Here is an 18,761-nt window from a genome sequence, read left to right as displayed (position 1 = left end):
CAAGAGTATAATACATTTGGTTTTGTATATTCATTATCAATTTCAAACTGTATAAACAAAATCTCAGAATTTTTCCTGTGGTGGTAGTGAATTAATTGTATTAATTCTTTCAATCTGTGTTAAAGATGTTCCAATGAGACTCCCATTCGGTGCTCTGGGCATTATGACAAAAATTAAAATTAAATTAACTAGCTCCCTCTGCTAGAAATTCTCTCTCATTTAATTAGAAGTAAAGGGCTGGCTGCCAACATTCCAAAACTAATACCAAACATCCCCACTGCAAACACCCTCTCCACAAACGCTTTGATGTGCTCCCAGAAATTTCAGAAATCCTCGAGAAGCAAGCGACAAAGAGTTCGGGATCTTTCACAAACTGTGGGCTGTTAATTCCTCACACTTCGAGCCCATGAGTCTGCAGTTTAACCACACTACACTGGTAACTCAGTTAAACAAAATGAGCAATCATTTGAAAGTGCAAACTGACCATCAGCTCCATCTTTGATATCCACGGAAAAAATAAATCATAAACTAGAATAACACAGGCCATCCTGAGCAGTCTGTGGTCTGGAGGTGCCTTCCAAGGAGAGGAAATATTCACATTACAGCAGGTCTTTTCCTACCCTTCTACAGGAAAGGCAGAAGGTTTTTGCACGGTCTGCTAAACCAGCTCCAAGGTGATAAATGATACCTTTTCTTGCCAGTCTCTCCCCAGGGTAGCAGTAAATAAGACCACAGCCACCATCACACAGGCTTCTTTCTTGTGAAGGTGTTTTTAAGCACTAGCAAGAGACTGACTGGAGATTCTGGGGTCCTCTGCCGAACCACAGGATGTACCCTCAGCTCTCTAGAAAAGCATTTCCCAAAGGGATACCCTGAAAGCTTCCCAACCCTTCCTGTCTAACTGTAGCAGCATTTAGAGCCACCCAGCTAACAACTGTTTCTCACACAGCCCCTGGCCCAAATCCACACACGATAATTAGTCCATGACTTCTCATATCCTCCCAGGTGCCTCAGCACCCACAGAAGCAACAACTAACCTTGGCCCCATACCCAGCTACACCCCCCAGCCTTGGAGCAGCTGCATGGCCACTGATTAGGCCATCACTGTCTTGGCAAGGAGTATTGCTTAGGGAAGATTTTTGTTTCATATAAATTAATATATCAACAGAATAGCTTTAATAACGTGGGCACTTATATCCACTGACTGCCCAGGAATATCTGGGGACCTACACTTTTCCTGGAGGAAAGAGAAGCAGAGACTGTCATTTTTAATCTTTGTTTGTCTCTTTTTTTTCTCCCCCAGCTGAGCAGAAGGACAGGAAGCAGGTAACCAAACCTGCAGCCTAGGGGTAGGTAAGTAGGCAGACCTGTTGCCAACTCAGTCTCATCCCTGCAAGCCTCCAATTCCTGCAAAACTGCAGGACTGTGGCTGAGACATGAAAGAACAGCAGTCCCTGGCATGTGTCCTGTTGCTGAAGGGAACAGGCAGATGAGGAGAAAAGAGGCATGGAGGCTGCAGAGATGGAATACACACGTGTTCAAAGGTGGGGCTGCATCCACACAACAGGAAAAACAGGCAGAAAAGTCTAATGCAGGCAAAATGGGCTGATAGAGGGGATACAGGTACTCCAGGAAAAAACAGCCAAAACAGGGAAGCCATTGGGAGAATTAGAGAAAATAAGCCACTGGAAGGATCAAACTAGAGTGAAAAAATAGAATTTAAATGCCATCAGTAGATATATCCATTTCTTGTGACAGACTGCTAAAGCTTCAGTACAAGACTGAATTTACAATGAATAAAAACAACTCCTGTTTGGTAGTGCTGCAAACCCCAATGCAGTACCAGCCGATGTTCATGAGTACTTTCTGAGATCTAACTCTAAGTGTAACCCTGTTTTCTTGCACAAGAAGCCACTGCTGACCTGCAGTGAGCTCCATTCAGTAAGGTCAGCATGACTACAGTTGGCAATGGAGACTAAAACTACAGGATCATTGCTTCCAGACACCGGGGCCCTTCTGGATAATCACTGGGTTCAAATCATTGGAAGTTTCTCTAGAGAATACAAAAAACTCATGGCAGAGATAAGGTCAGCCTACTGTTTCTGTAACAGGGCTGTTTCAATTAATACTGGTTTATATTGCTTCTTTAACCAGTAAGCTGGTGGGAGGTTTTCATATTTTTTGCCTTAGTTCTTCACTATTACCCTGATAAACTCTGTCTTCTCCTCTTTCAGTCTCCTCGTCCAACAGAACTAAGAACTGGTTCTGTGGTTTACACAAAAAGCCCATCTGGTCCAGCATCCTCTCTCTAAGAGCAGCCACAATGAGACACTTCACATAAACATCCCATCCTTTGTTTCCTATTAAACTCCAGGAGTTGCTCTCCTGTGAGAGAACCACCCCTTTTTAACTATTCTGCCATTTTGTGAGGGCCTGTGCAACCAGAGTGTTAAAAGGTTGTTCAAATCCAAATAACACTGAATCAACAACTTATCCTCTTCCCCCTCAGTTATTTGAATAGCTCTAAAGGTCCTTTGGAGAAAGCTCTTTGCAGAAAGTAGTTATTTTGTCCTTGCATAGCATGTTTTGTCAATCTTTGATCTCAGGCCTTTAAGGAATATATTGGAACGTAATAATTACAATTTATAGGGCACTAAGAAAAGCCATAGTAGTTCTTGCCCTAGTTTCAAAGTAGCTTGCTCAGCTGTAAACTAACTGTCCTATTATTCTGTAATCCAGCACGTTATGTGGCAAAATTGTGGTCTTTACTCAGTGAATTCTAACATGAAATGCAATATCTCCCATCAAATATGGAGCTGGCACTTGGCTTTGGGAGCCAAGGCTAACAACTGAATTTCTTTTTCTGCAGGCAGTCCAAGTCTTTGAGGATATAACCTGCCTAAAATTATGAAAGAGCACAGATGACAGATATTGCAAAAGCTAAGATATCAAAGGAATAGGGATTTAACTCTCTAGAAAATAAGAATAAGATAACCACATCTGCATTGTTACTAGAAAGTTTCCTCTGCATGTTCCTCTGCCCTCTAGCTCAGACCTGACCAAAATATCCTAATAAGCAGCAATTTCTGCAATTTCTGTACTGGAACTTCTCTTGAGCTTCCATGTTAATTGTTCTTTTGTGGACTGTGCTGGAAAAACTGCAAGTACTTTCTAACAAAAATATCAGGCACAGAGAACAAGGATCACAAAATGCTTTTCTCAGCATCTGAATTCTTACAATGTGTAATTAAACCTCTTAGAGGTTAATCATTCAATAAACAGTCCCATTGAGCAAAAAGCCTCACACACTATGTACTAATTGCAACCTGAACAGAGAAAACCCCAAGTGGTTCACTGGGGCTCTGGTGTAAAAGCAGATTTACAGAAATTCTGGGAAATGCTTAAATTGTAATGTGCAGAAACTGATTTATATGAATTTTCAGTGCTTCAATGAAGGTACGTTTCCAATATGTTCTAAAGCAGAATTAAAAAACTTAACAGCTTCAAAAAACATTCTTATACCTATAAATAACAAGAACTAGAAATTCTGATGTTTAATATAATTCATTTACATGGCATTTCTATTTGGAGAGAGGTGGAACTATGATACACTTCATCTGAGTAGGTGCTAAGCTCTGAAATAGCATAAATTTGGTTCTGTTTTAAACTAAGTGCTCCAGCTATTTGTGTTAGCAGACACAGGCTTCGAGTGCTTTCTTGGGAAGGATGTTACAAATCACAATGTCTCAAGATTAGGATAACAAAAAAAACCCTACTTGAAAATTTATGCTCATGTTTTTTAAAATTCCTCACTAGAGTTTACAGAGAATGTGGTTTTATTGAGTGACATTGGATTTCCTCCATTGAAAGCTGGTGTGATTCTTGTATACATTTTTCAGATATTTATATATCAGAAAAAGAAAAATAGACTGGAAGACCTGCATTGTAAGACAATCTTTTTCTAAGCAGCAGTAGCAAGTTGTTATTGATAATGAGGCAGTCAGATGCAGAGGTTATTGCACCAACAGCAGGGCAATTCCAGGTTCATGGGAAGCTCTATATCCAGGCTGGAGTGACAGCAAGGGATTCTTCATATTACTGGACAACAGTGTCTTCTTTTGATCAACACAGATATGGACTTGTTGGTCGAGAAGAAATGCAATAAGCCCTCTCTTTTCTAATGTCCTCAAGAAAAGAACTGATGGAAAGAGCTTGGAAAAAAGTGCAAACGACTTTGAGGTGTCCTCAAAGATTGTTACAGACATAACTAAGACAAGTACACTGATGATTTCACTGCTGCTGCTTGTATTTGATATGACTTGGACATGTAAAATGACACGGGTGATTTTGGTAAGTCCTGTGCTTATTTAAAATTAATTACAGAATAGTTTTATTGTATGTTTTAAATAATGAATTGTCTTTATTAACAAATCTGAACACAGTGTAGACATCTTGAGAAGAAATTCTTTATATAAAGCCTGTACTAGGACTGAGAAGCATCTATAGTTTCTAAATCATTCCTAAAAAGGTTTGTCTTACTAAATAAACAGTCCTTCCCCTAAGTATACAGCTTGCAAGTGCATGATGAAATACATTTTTGTTATAAATCACAACACATTTTTTATTTGTGCATTAGTTTGGATATTAAAATACTGACACTGTGTCATTTGTATGCTTCTCATGTTCCCCTGTTTCTAACAGCAGGACAGTGGTTTGAAAGCAAGAGAGGGAATGTTGGGTGCACCTTTTCACACAGCAGCACTGCTCTGGCAGCTCAAACCACTGCACTGCTGTTCCTTATCCTGATCCTGCTGTAAGAAAGGGAACAGAGAATTCATTGTTATTCTTGGAGGGCTCTCATTGAACTATTCTGTAATAAGGAAGTGTTGTACATGTCCATGCCCAAGACAGGAAAGGTGGTGTTCAAAAGACAAGAACTATTGTGTGGAGCCAGACAACTTCCATAGAGTGATTTTATAGAAGAAACTGTTTTTAAGTAGTTATTTGCTGTGTCTCCTGTTTCACTGGCTCACATCACCACGTTCTTTCAAAAAGCACAAATACCTTCAAGAAATGAGCACCAATGGTGTTTAATGTCAACCCTTTAACACACCTTTGTCTCAGATATCTCCTTTTCAGGCTTTTAGTATCCTATAGTATTCCTTCCCACGGAATACTCCATGTGTTCTGTAACAGGAACCACATCTATACCCCTCTAATCAACTAAGGGGCAGTGCCTTCCCCCATGCAGGTGTTGAAATAAGTAGAATGCTCCAGGCTGCATTGTGACACTGAGGGGATTTACATTTCTTACACAATGCTCTTGGATGTGCTTGTTTCCTCAGATTCCATTTGCTCCCTAAAGAGGTAATCTGCATTTCTGGAATAAGGGTGGAATTTCAGTTCTTACATAAAGATAGAAATACAATCTATAAGTGACCATCCCCTGAAATCACAGATAATCTTTCTGTGGTTCTGTTTTTCCAACGTGTTGGCTAACTTAAAGGAAGAAAAGGTAAAGAGGAAGACTGGACTTTGTCAACATAATCTCTCTGTAGCAAAGGGATGTCTCATTCTTTTAGGAAAAGACAAAATAAAGAATTCTTTGTGAATAGAAACCATTCCACAGAGATTAATACAGCAAATATTCCTGTTATTCAGTGCATTTGAAAAAAAAGGGGGAAAACCCTAACGTAATTTCTTTGGCATAATTATCTGACATCCCATCCTCAGTATCATTCACACCTGAAATTTTTTGCTAATATTTATATTATAAATCTTTTTGTCCCTAAATCCTTTTGGGTTTCTGTGCACTATTGAACTTTTAGGTAAGGGTGTTGTTGTTGTTGTTGGTTACTTAATAGTTTTCCTAGAACTATCTAGACCAAAGTTTTACTCCCCAAATATTAAAAAATTAGAAGATTTCACAGAAAAGGACAACAGCAAATATTAGGTAATTTGAAAGGATAATATATATGTTCCAGGCATCGCCATTGGGATGGCCTGATGAAATCTCCTTGAGACTAAATGTCCATTGAGACTAAATGTGAAAAACAGAGTAGTATTGCTGAATAAGAATTTATTTATAAATGTCTTTACTCTCCACAAATTCTGATCATGTTAGATGCACTCGTTCCTGCCAAATGCACTGAAGTAAAGGCATTCCAGTAGTTGTTCCACTGCACAGCTCTGTTTAACTGTATCAGTCTCACCCACTTACATACATCTCTGGTACTTTTCCTGCTGTTTTTGTTAGCAGCAATACCTGCTTGTGTTACATAATAATCTGTCCTGAATTTAGAGTATTGTTTCTGCCAGATTGAGAAAATGATGTTTGGACACAACAGACATCCACTGAATTTGTATCCATTTCTCTGCCTTAATTTCCAACGTTTTAGGACTGTCTCCAAGTAAGGTAATAGCACAGCAGGACAGCTGAACTGCTTTGTAACCCTAATTTGATTGATTAGATGCTACACAGTAAACTGAGTACTTATCGGTGGTTGTTCCCATTCTGGTTTTAAAAGCAGGCTCACATTTGAACTATTTCATTTGAAGAGGGACAGAAGTAAATCTGGAGCAAATTACTGGTTTTAATGAGATCTTTACATAGTTCATTGCTAAGTTTCCAGGTCACTGTTTTTAGTTTGTTCTGAAATTGGATAAAATCTGATTAGCTGACTGTAATCTAGAGAAAGGAGATATGTACCCTGTTTTAAAAAGCCAAACAAATAATAACCCTTCCAATCCATCTAAAACAATTTGAACAAGTAATTCTTTAAATGTCAAAGCATTTGTTTATGGTGAAGCATATTGCAATGTTGTCTTAAAACTATAAGAAATTAAAACATGACCTTTTTTTCGTGCCTATGGTGTCACTGCTTAACAGATGCACCAAAAAACTCTTTGGAGCAGAGAACCTTGTTTTGCTTGGTCAGCATGACACAGTCTCCCAACAGGCTCCTAGACATTAGGAAATGGTAAATAATAAAAAAGCTGTATTAGACCATTGCACCAAGTGGCAGCTTGGTCCTTAAGCTGTGAACAAAAAAAAAAAACCACCAACCAAAAGCATCAGGGTTGCATAATAACGGGCCTGGTGCAGTGTACAGACAGAACAGGACTGGCTCGGTATTAGTAAAAGTCAATTTGTTAGATATTCACTGCTGTAAGCACAGTGTTGCTCAACATGTGCAATAAATTATTGTGTGCGTGCATGGTCATATTCTGCTTGCAGAATAAGCACCGGTGTTCCCTATTGCACGTTCTCAAGCATAAATCATCAGGTTTCCAAAACCTCTTTGAGGGATTTTTTTTTTCCTCGTGATTGGTTTGATGTTGAATCAAGTTCAGTCACCTCAGACACTGACAGCTAAGCCTGAAGGTAAAACGCACGAGGTATGAGTCCCATCTTGTTTGCGAGTGTTTGCACAGCCGACATTTGAAGCCATGCCCTGAGTTTTGCTTCGAATTTCAAACTCGTGCTGCTGCAGCACCTGGAGGGGTGCGCTGAGGGCCTGAGCGATGTTTACCCCAGCTCCCCTCAGCCTCCGCCCGCCCCGGGCCCGATCCCCGGGCCCGGCCAGAGCACCCAGGGCCACCTGGGCAGGGGCGGCCACAGCCCTGGGGGGCCACTCGGCCAGGGAGTGGCTGTGAGGGACGGGCCGGTTTGCCCGGGGCGGGGGAGGGACCCCCGAACGTTCAGAAATTACCTGTATGAGGAATAGTGTGGCAGCAGGACCAGGGCAGGGGTTGTACCCCTGTGAGGGGGACACATTCGTGAGGCCACACCTCGAGTGCTGCGTCCAGTTCTGGGCCCCTCAGTTCAGGAAGGCCATTGAGGTGCTGGAGAGGATCCAGAGAAGGGCAGTGGATGTGGGGCAGGGTGTGGAGCACAGGTGTGATGAGGAGCAGCTGAGGGAGCTGGGGCTGTTTGCCCTGGAGGAGGCTCAGGGGGGCCCTCGTCGCTCTCTACAATTACCTGAAAGGAGGCTGTAGCCAGGTGGAGGTCGGGCTCTGCTCCCAGGGAACTCGTGACAGCATGAGAGGACACAGGCTCAAGCTGCGCCTGGACATTAGGAAGAATTTCTTCACAGAATGGGTGATCAGACATTGGAATGGGCTGCCCGGGGTGGTGGTGAAGTCACCGTCCCTGGAGGTGTTTAAGGGACGACTGGCCGTGGCACTCAGTGCCCTGGTCTGGTTGACATGGTGGTGTTGGGTCACACGTTGGGCTTTTTTGACCCAGTTTTGACTCTGCCGTTCCGCTACGGGCTCGATACACACGACGCCCTCAGCTCCGCTCTGAGGGGCGCGAGTGCCCGGATGTGGGGCCCCGCCCCCTCGCCCGCCCCCCGCCTCCCACACGCGCGCGCCCCCGCGCGCGGCCCCCGCGAGAGGGGCGGTTCCGGCGCAGCGCTCGCGAGAGGAACATGGACACGGACATGGCCGCGGCCGCGCCGGGCCGGGGTGAGCCGGGGCGGGCGGGGGGCACCGCCGGGGCGGCACCGCGCGGGGACCGCGCCTCACGGGCGGCAGCGGGGCCGCGGGCCGGACCGGGCCAGGCTGGCGGGGCCACCGGGCGGGAGCTGCTCCGCCGCCCGGCCCCGGGGTGGGCTGCGCCTCTGAGGGAGCGCCGGGGGCGGGCAGGGGCCCTGGAGGGGCGCGGGGGTGGTGGTGGTGGTGGTGGTGGTGGTGGTGGTGGGGCGGCCCCGCAGCTCCGCCGGCCGCTCCGGGCCCCGCGCAGGTGGAGCTGCCGGTGCCCGCAGCGCCCGCACCGCGCCCTGGGACGCGGCTGCCGCGGCCCGGCCGCGGGTGGATGTGCCCCGTTGTTTTATCGGTATTTGCTGGAGAGGAGCACACGCTCCCGGGGGACGCGCGGGGCCCTGGGCAGCAGGGCGGCAGTGCGGGCACGGCCCGAGCCCGGCGATGGGAGCCGCGAGGGGAAACCTCTGCACGCCGTGACCCAGCGCGGGGTCACCGAGCTGTGGGAAGAGCAGCGGCTGTTAACGAGCTCGGTTTGTTGTCTGTGACACACGGGGTTTAGGTGGCACTTGGTTAATCCGTTTTAGAGTGGTCAGGCACGGGAACAGGTTGCCCAGGAGGCGGTGGAGTCACCATCGCTGGAGGTGGTTCAGTGGTTTAGGGGTTACAGTGGCAGCGCTGCGTTGGTGGTTGGACTGGATGATTTTAAAGGTCTCTTCCAGCCTTGACGATTCTGTGATTATATCATCAGCTCTGTTCACACGTGTATCCACAGCCCCTGTTCGCACAGATCTGCATCCCAGGGCCACAGCACTCGGGTGGCACTCGTGGCACTGGCATTCTTCGGGATGTAGGGAGCGAGGGTGCTGCAGTGCCGTCCTTTCTGCCTTTGCCTTTATTCCATTTATCTGGGGTTTGCATTGGTGTCCAAGTGTGCAGTGCAGAAAACTGCTGTTGGTCTATCTTAGTGCAGTTGAGAGGAATACCATGATTTCCTGGCTGCAGCAGGCAACTTCCAAGATTTAAAGGAAATAATTTATTTAGTCACAAAGTAAACATTAGAAAATTATCTTTTCATGTGTGTTCAGCACAGAGCACCATGAAATCTCATGTTTAAATATGTCTAAAATACTTAAGACTTAAACATCACTCACCTCTTAAGAAAAAACCAAGCTTGCACTGTCCTGTGAGTATGGCATGTTCCAAAGTTCTTGTTTATGGTAGGTGATCACACTTCTTCCTGACACTCCCTCTTTTCCTTTATGATGGAAAAATGCACAGTTTTTCAGTTAATTGAGGTTTTAAAGCTCTCAACAAAGACACAGCTGGCATTTTATAAAATTACTCTCTTAATGTTTGACATTTTATTTTGTTCCTTTCTGAAGTTTTCTTTCCTGTGTAATGAGTTAGGGCAAATTGTGATTTTTGTGGTATAACTTGCATTTAAAACTTGACAGAGTGCTGTCTGGTAATGACACTGGTTACTAAGCAAATAAACACATCTGGAAGCTGAAGATCCCTGGTATGTTACTGGAAGTGCAGAACAGCTTTGAGGATTTGGCAGTATTTAGAGGAGTGCAGAAAACAACTTGATGCAGTCATCCAACAATACGAAAACCACCTTAATATTTACCTTTTTGATTTGTGGGATTCTGTTGAATGAGTTAGTATAAAAAAGCTTCAAAAGTGGAGGTTAATACATGGATATTCAGACAAATTTAGTATTTATATGCATAAAATGCTTAGTAAATTGGAGCCTTGGCTTGTTAGTCAAGCAATCAAATTAGATAATTGGTGAAATGATGGATTAATATGATATCGGGTAGGGAATGTGCTTGGTTGTGGTTTACGGTTATTTAAACAATGTTAGGATTACTGGTGAAATAAATATTGGAAGGAAGAGGGAATATATTTTTTCATTGGCCATGTCTTTTTTTTTAGGCCTTTTTGCCATTTCCCTCTTATAACCTCTTCCTTGTGAGTGGTTTGGTTTGGTTTTTTATATGTTTAGTTTTTAACCTCTGTCACTGATACGTAAGGAAACCACAACATCAGCTTCAGCCTTTGGGCATGGAATCCATTAAAAGAAGAAAAACCCAATCTGTAGGATTCATCCCTGGGAACAAACAGAACATTGTGTGGCTGGGCAATGCATGGGATGTTTTAAGGCTGATACCTTTGGCTTCAAACCCAAAACAGGAAAACCTCATTAATGTTATATGAAACAGCATGTGATAAATTCCAGCCTTAAAAATAACTGGTTTCTTGAACTTTTCTAAATTTAATATGCATTAGGTTTCTGTTGACATCATCATATGTGTCTGTATATGTATATTTGTACACACATACTCTAAAATGTACTAATAAATTAAATGTAGCTGAAGGAACAAATATGTTTGAGTTGTCACAGCAAAAAGACAAAATGTTGTGTGAGCAGTTTCTTTTTCTTTATAAAGGGTCCATTGCATTGGAATCTGTAGAAAACTAGAATATATTTCTGTTATTAAATGAAGTTATAGTGCTTAGATATAACTGGCACTTAAACTTCCAAGTGTGAAGACATTCCAGCTGTAAGAAATTATGCAAGATGGACTTAAAGGAGCTGGAACTGATCTCATATGTTGTAGTTGAGTTAAAAGAAGAGGGGTTTACCACGGTTATTCTTGCCAGAGGTAACTGGAAGGACAAATAAGGTCTTAGAATTTGAGTAGTAACAGAAAAGGTGCTAAAACATTTGCTTAGAACACATTAGAATCAGTTTACTCTCAGGAGTTTAGCCTAGTAACATACTTTAACATCACAAACCTGCAAAAACTGAGAAAGGTGAATTAATATTCTTAGGGCTTTAATTTCTTAAATGGACTAGAATATGTAACTTTGACAATAATGAATCCTTGTGACATTTTTGTGACTTCTGTTTTTCTTCTTTACTTTCCAACTGACCAGAAATGTGCTGAAACGGACGCTTTAGAGGGGAGCAAGAGATACAAGGTAAGTGCTGTAGCTTAAAATAATTAAAGCTTTCTAAATCCATTTTGTAAATAAAGCTATTTTTTTAGTGAGAAGTGTATCCCTTTAAATTGTGCTGCTTTTATAATCCTGTTAAAATGGCAGGTTTTCCAAGAGATATGTTCCTATACAAAGAGAAATTTGGAGATATGTAGTACCTGTGTTACATGAACTAAGAGCAAGTTTCTGTGATTATCAAATTTCTGTGGCATTTGATACAAGTCATTTTTAATTACCTCTTAGAATTTTGAATTAAATATTTGTATGCTGATTAAACAATATTTTCTCTTTTTAAAGGACTTGCAAGCCTTCAGAGATTATATTAGACTTTTTCCAAATGTGAATAGTTTTGCTATTGGTAGGTAAAACTTTGGCCTATGGAGCATTTTGTTTGTTTTTAACTGTTTTTCTGTAGTGATTCAGGCTCATCCCAGCCCAGCACTTGCAAAGGGCCACCAGACCCAGTGTTTGGTTAAATCAGTCCTGGTAGAGATGAGGAAACTTCTGTTTCAGAGGGAGTAACCAAGGAGTTTAATGGCTGCTGATAGTGCTGTCTCAGGAGGTGTTAGGGAGGGAAATCAAGCAGCTCAGTAAAACAAGGAATTTAGGTTGTTTCAGCTAAAACATTCTCAGTTTTGGAACTGTGTGCCTCTGTGTCCTGCTGGTCCCCAAACAGTGACAATTCTGATCCTGCTCCTCCTCTTGCATGGGGAAAAAGGGCTTTGTTGGGGGGATGAGAGGGGTTGCCTGATTTTCAGAGTAACTGAGACAGAGCACCAAGCTTAAAATCTCCTTGATAATTTCTACTGAGGCCCCCTTAGATGGACCAGAGCATTGGTTCCACCTCTACAGAAGAAGACAGACACTGCACATGACTTTCATGGCTAAGAACTGCTCCAGAGACTGGAAGGACAGCAAGACATACAAACCACCTTCTGTGTATACCCAGTTTTGTATCTGGAGCATGGATGTATTCCAACAAACCCCAAAACTGTGGAGTTAGGCAAGAAAAGAGCAACTGGATACACTTGCAGAGAGGGGAGCTTCCTTTAACCTGAAGGCAAGGTGTGTGGAGGGTTGTGTTCGGGCTGCACGGAGAGCAGAGCAGGTTGGTTAGACTTGGCAAACCAGTTCACTTGGTGTGCTGGGTTAGTAAATCTACAACCCTTGTTTCTGACTGGGAGTGTATCTGCTGCTCTCCTAGCAGAGTGCCCAAAAAGAGAGATCAACAACTGAAATTAGGCCTATTTGCACTTGACAGCCATGAATGTTTCATGTTTGCTTCTTGAAATGAAATTATTCCATGCTGCACTGCAGACAGGGAACCCGTATTCCTGGCCTCGTTTAAGCCTTTTTAGCACCTGAAGTTCAAGAGCCAAAATTGCATTGTATTAGTTATGGCATACAACATTTCCAAACTCTCCTTCTGTGGTGAAGATTGATGGCTTCTGTAGAACTGCTCCTTGTGGTTGTTGAGGCTCTGTCGAAGCCACAGCCACAAAAATCTTCCATATCCTGAAACTCCAAAGCAAATGCACGTTACAGAATTTATTAAAGTATTCACATTCCTGTTATTAAATCCAGATGTTAATGTAACAGTTTTGCACTTGTGCAATAAACTAGGTCTCTGTGATTGTTGACTCAGTAGACAGTATTTTAAGATTTCATATTTGGGTACTTGGCTAAAGCCATTAATTAAATGTTTGAAGACGGGCTTCAAGCTGGGCAGGATGCCAAGAGCAACAAAGTGAGAGAGAAGTCACAGTTAAACTGATTTTTGATCTTCACACCAACTAGTGAAACACCAATTAACAAAACACTAAAAATAAAGACAGAAAGAAAACGCGCTGCTTTTCTACCCTTCTAAGACTGAATTTGTGAGATGATTAGCCCTAGTTTATATACATATATATATATATACACACACACACGTGTTTTTATTCCCACATTTTGTTTCTAATTCTAGAAACCTCCTGGAAGGCTGGGGAACAGTTGCTAAAAATGTGAATAAAAATTCTAGAGACATTAAAATTAGTGTGCCAGTCATTCTTTACTCTAAATGTAAAAGAGGTAGCTCATAGAAATTCAGCAGAGAAACTCATTAAAATGAGTTCAAGTTGTTAGTGTATTCCAGTAAAGTCCAGTTAATACCCATAAATGTTTCTTATATCTCATGAGTGGCAACTTTTTCAGTATTTCCTATAGAAAAAATAAATAGAAGAGATGTAGAATTCCAACTACTGGCATTCTGACTGATTTTAAAAATGAACGTGTATTGCTTGGTAAAGTTGCAATCCAGCAAAGCTTTAAGCATGTGTTTCTGAGACTAAATGGGGTGCACAAAGTTGAACACGTGCTTAAAGCTCTTCAGGATTTAGAGCCACATGTCAGCAAAGCTTTAGGAAAGGAATAGTTGGGATGTAACATAAGCAGGGAAATGGGTGTGTGACTGTGTCTGTGGTGGGGTCTCCTCACCCCACAGTGCTACAGATGCACTTCTGTGTGTGAGTAGTCCCTTACACAGAGGTGTTCAGAGGGAATGATGGTATCACTGTCTTTATGTTCATTATGGTTGGTCTGAACTGCACCATTTCTGCATTATTTTAGTTTTTGAGTGGAGTAATAAATCTCTGAACTATTTTTGAGTGTGGTTTTTCATTATGATATGTCACTTGGGATGTTATTTTTTAGGATATTCTCTTTAAAAAATATCATTTTAAACGTATTTTTCTATGGAAAGTACAGCTCAAGACAGGTACCCAAGAAGAAATGCCTCTGTTTTGCTAATGATTTCCAGTATGTAAGTTGTACTCTTTGTACAGCCATACTCTATAAATATCCTTAGTGTGTTTATAAGGTTTTTGTTAAAGCCTTGTAACCTGTGTGAATTAGGAAATAGTTTAAAAAATCTTTTTTTTAATCAGCTCTTGACACCATTTAGTACTGATGTGTCAGATCTGCTGTTATTCAGATCAATAATATTTTTGGGTGGCCGTATGCTTGTTCACACATTTTCCTCTCATAGTTATACTTGTGCTCACTTCACATCCAAAAGAGAGCAATACATTTTTGCACACTCCTAGTAAGAAAATTCTGAAAATAGATAAATTCAGACGGTCTTTGATTTAGTGTGACTGTGCAGCAGCCTTTGCTGTGCAGCTGGAGGCCAAATGGACAGTGAAGGCTGTGTGTTTGCAGGTCAGCTCTGCTTTTAAGTTATTCACTTTTACAGAGTGGGGTGTTTTTAGAAAAAATTGCAGAATTTAATGCTTGTCCTCCAGAGGAGCACATGAGCTTGTACTGATGTAGGTGTTTTTGCAAACCTAGTTTCAGGTAAGAAATCCAAATCTTAGATACAGTTTGGAGGTAGTGAAAGTGCTGATAATACTTTATCTCACCAATAGCAAGGAATTGCTCCAAAGGCAAAGGTGATCAGTTAACAGGTCATTCCTTTGGGGCTTGCTGTTATTTCTTTACAAATTTCCAGTGTTTCTGTAGTTTGGCTCATGTGTTTTAGGTAAGTACTGAGAGCTGTTACAACACAACTTCACAACTGTGTGTGAAGCTCCAGAAAAGACAAAACCTCACCATTTTCTCCTTAATGTGTTCAACACTAATTTCATTTGCAGTGTCTGATTTCAGTTCACAGTTTATGAGGGTAGAGCTCACTGACTGTATTTCTAGTAAATACTTAATTCAAGAGAAGTTACTGCTTTATGTTGCAGTCTTTATTATTTCTGAATTTGTATGGGTTATTTACAGTAATGTTTCTTTATGTTAATGTCAAATAATACAGCAGCACTTGCATACGAAGTACTGAGCAAACACTGTCAGTGTTTGCAAAATATAAACCATCTTTATGGGGATTATAAATCTTCCAATGTGAATCAAGCCTTAAATAATTCACTCTACAGCTGTAGATGGTTTCAACCAACTTTCTTTGCTTCTGTGAATAACAGTGTAATTTGTGATTTTTGGAATGAGATCCTCCCTCCTCTGCCAGATGTTCCACCCTTCCTCTGTTCTGCCAGTTGAACCATTTGATGGCTCTTTCACCAGGTCCTGTACAATGTGCCTGATTTTAAAAGCTGGGAATTGGGAAAACAGAAAGGTAGAATCTCTGGGAAGGGGTGAAATGCAGATGGTTTCAACCTATTCCAGCCCACAGTTCATCTTTCTCTGCTTTGAGAATGCTCTGAGCAGGAGCAGGGGGGGAACGTGGAGCCCAACCCGCCATCGGACGTGGAGCGTGGATCAACCACGGGAAGGTGCTGCCCTTTCGTGCAGACTAAGCACAGGGAGACTCCTGGACACACACACGGGGCGAAATTCCGCTGTTTCTCAAATATCTGGGGCAGGTGGAGCCAGAAGGTATTCCAAAAGATACAGTTCCATAAGCATCTCTCATCTGCCTGGGGGTTCTTGGCATCTGTAGCAGACTTTGAAAGCCTAATCCAAGCCTTCTCCTGGCTGGCTGAGGAACATGGTCAGGAGAGGAAAAGGTTATCAAGGAAGGATGGCATACAGAGCACGTGTGATGGGGAAAGTGGAAGCTGAGTTGAGAGGTGATTTAGTGATACATGGAGGATAGAAACAAATTGAGAATTCAGGGAGAGGAATCAGGAATGGTACTAAAGTGGTCTGGGGAAGAAAGGAACTATGATCTGATCTAGAAAAGGAATTATGAAAAAAAGGCAAGAGCAAAAGAAACCTGGGCTGTAGGATTTATATCTGACCAGATTATATTTAAGGAATATCTTGTTTTCATGAGAAATCAGTATTTTCCAACAGAGTTTCTAACCAAGCTTTGTAGTATTTTTTTTTTATATATATTTTGAGTGCTGCTCAAAAATGTATCTTTGAGGAAAGAGTGGGATTGCTTAGGTTTTCCAGCCTGTTTTTACTGATTTATTCATGACTAAAAACACTGTGTGTTTTAGTGTTAGTAAATAGATCAAACCAAAGTGTTTTGAAACATACCCTAATAAATGACATTGGATAACTGTTAAATGATGGAAATGCTACAGATCAGAAGACATACTAAAGCAAGATATTTTCTGTTATGCTGCTGAAGACCAGAAATGTCTGCTATACAGATAAAAGTGTTATGTAGGAGAGAAGTTATGGCTGCAGGTGTTTTTAGGCTAATGAGTTCATAAATTGACTGCTACTCTAGTTGTGATGTGTTCAGGAGAAGAAATGGTCAGTAAGAGCTTTTTCATTAGAGAACTGCAGAGGGATAGAAGGAGAATATATTGAAGGTATTTCAACCTATGTTTTAAGGATTTTTTTTGCATTCTGAAGCTCATGAAGTTTACTCCATGACTGAAGAACATTTTCAGCTGAGGGGAGAGAATTATTCAGCCACTTGGTTGTTCTGACAGAACCCTGTATTTAATCTCTGTGCCACTGGACCTAATTTGCCAGTAACTGATTTAGCTTTGGTAAACCCTTGAAGTAGATGCTCTGGTGGTGTTTTGTTATTATTTTAATCATACATTTATGAACATTATTTTCCTAAATTAATATGATATTTGGAAATAATTGGTGGAATGAATGAAGGTGTTGCAGTCAGGTTTTCTCATTTTTAAGTCTACACTTATGACATTTATATCTTTTAATACATGAGGCCTTTTTCTCTGTTTAATAAATTTCTGTTAAGTGGTTCTTGAGATTTTAAGTATTTCTAAGGGCCGTTATGTTTCCTCCTTGATCAGCTTATTCTTGGTTACTGCCATTTCTGCATAAACAGAGGACTTTTCCCTCTCCTTTATAACTGAGGAAAATGAGAATGATGATTGGTTTTTTAAGGGGAAGGTTTACTGGCTTTTTTTTACTTCAATTTGTATTAGAAGAAAGATCCCAAGAAATAGAGAAATTAGATGTGTTACAGCTGCTAAGTGTAGCAATTTGTGCCGAAATCTACTGTAAACAATGTTCTATTTCTTATTTATTTATTTTTAAACAAACAGCTTTGTAAGGAATGAAATATTGGAACACAATAGTTTAACAGATAAGACTTCTTTGAAAGTGGCCTTAGGCAACATAAACTCTCCTGACCCAGAGTTTCTGCCCTGTTAGTCTTTAGCTAATTTCAGTATGGAAAATGGAATTCCAGTTCATTTTAGCTTTGGAGATCGTGAGAAATTGGTTCTTAAAGCAGCAAGGGCATGGACTAGGGATTATAGCATTAAACTGTTTAGAACATCAGAGTTTTCAGGCAGCATACTAATAACATCATTTTTCTGGTTATTTTAGAATATGGGTGTTGATCTGGAGATTAAACTACATCACTTATACTCTTGGATGGATCTGTATTTATAAAAAAATAATAAGTGATATTCCTTCCTGTGCTCTTACCCTGTTCACAGGGAGTATTAATGTCCTTGTTAGAAGAAATGTGCTTGATTTGAGAAGTTAAAGTTTGGCTTTTGTTTAGTAAAGAGTAATTTCATCTTTAACCAATTTATTTATTTTTGTGTTACAGCCATAATACCATGTATGTGGTGTATCCATGCTTAATTTCCAATATTTAGGAATCTTGGGGTTGATATTTTGTGGTTTGCTGAGGAATTTTTCTTCCTGAAAGTCTGTGCTTAAATGCATGGAATTCAGCATTCTTTCAGTATGCAGCTTTGGTGTTTCTATTAAAAAAAACCAACCCAAACCACTTTAATTCTGGGGAAGATCCTGCAAGATGTAAATCTATTACAACTGATGTATTTGCATTCACATTGGGATCTTTTGTCACTGTTGTATCACAAATCAGGTCACAATGCAAAGTGGGCTGTAAGCAGGTGAGCAGTGCAGCGTGACACTGTTCTCCCTCCGGGAAAGTGGGAAAACTTTTCCTTCTCCCTGCTTTACCAGGAGGTGTAACTTGGAGGGAGGGGGTCATCCCCCTGGAGCCACGAATCTGAGGAACAGCTGATACAGAAGTGATGAAACAACTGTGCTCCTTCCGTGCTTTTTAGAGTTTGTAATAGAAAGGAATGCTTTTAAGCCAAGCAATTACACATCTGTGCCCAGTTGCAGAGGCAGCTTTTGCTGGAAGGCTGGACCTCACTCTGACCGTGGAATAATGACACATCAGTGGAGAATGATTTATGTGTGTTACAAGAGCTGGCAAGAGCCCAGAGTGGTATTATGGGATTGCCAAAACGTCGTGTCACTGCCCGTGTTTAGCTAAGGGAGCTGAGCAGTTGTACCACAGCACATGTGAGGAGTGCACTATTTCAGCTGTGAGGTACCTTTGGGAATGCCAGCAG

At 41.4% G+C, this 18,761-nt stretch overlaps 1 protein-coding gene and 1 long non-coding RNA gene across 3 annotated transcripts in view; one reads left to right on the top strand and one right to left on the bottom strand.

The window, feature by feature from the left end:
• Positions 1-8,399: 8,399 nt before the first annotated feature.
• The window catches only part of MRTFB (myocardin related transcription factor B), a 71,823-nt gene continuing 61,461 nt past the window's right edge, over positions 8,400-18,761 (top strand). The window contains exons 1-2 of one of the 2 annotated variants that reach the window (XM_027711158.2): positions 8,400-8,469; positions 11,431-11,475. The gene's annotated coding sequence lies outside the window, so the exon portion shown is untranslated. The remainder of the gene's footprint in view (positions 8,470-11,430; positions 11,476-18,761) is intronic. The other variant, XM_039390043.1, reaches the window with a different exon arrangement.
• The window catches only part of LOC113982705, a 72,279-nt gene continuing 65,316 nt past the window's right edge, over positions 11,799-18,761 (bottom strand). Inside the window, exon 5 of the long non-coding RNA XR_003538852.2 lies at positions 11,799-13,008. This is a non-coding gene — a long non-coding RNA (uncharacterized LOC113982705). The remainder of the gene's footprint in view (positions 13,009-18,761) is intronic.

Source organism: Pipra filicauda, unplaced genomic scaffold, assembly GCF_003945595.2.
Source record: "Pipra filicauda isolate LSUMZ 115617 unplaced genomic scaffold, ASM394559v2 scaffold127_size2900866_pilon, whole genome shotgun sequence".
Taxonomy (NCBI): domain Eukaryota; kingdom Metazoa; phylum Chordata; class Aves; order Passeriformes; family Pipridae; genus Pipra; species Pipra filicauda.
This window is presented reverse-complemented; position numbering and strand designations above follow the sequence as displayed.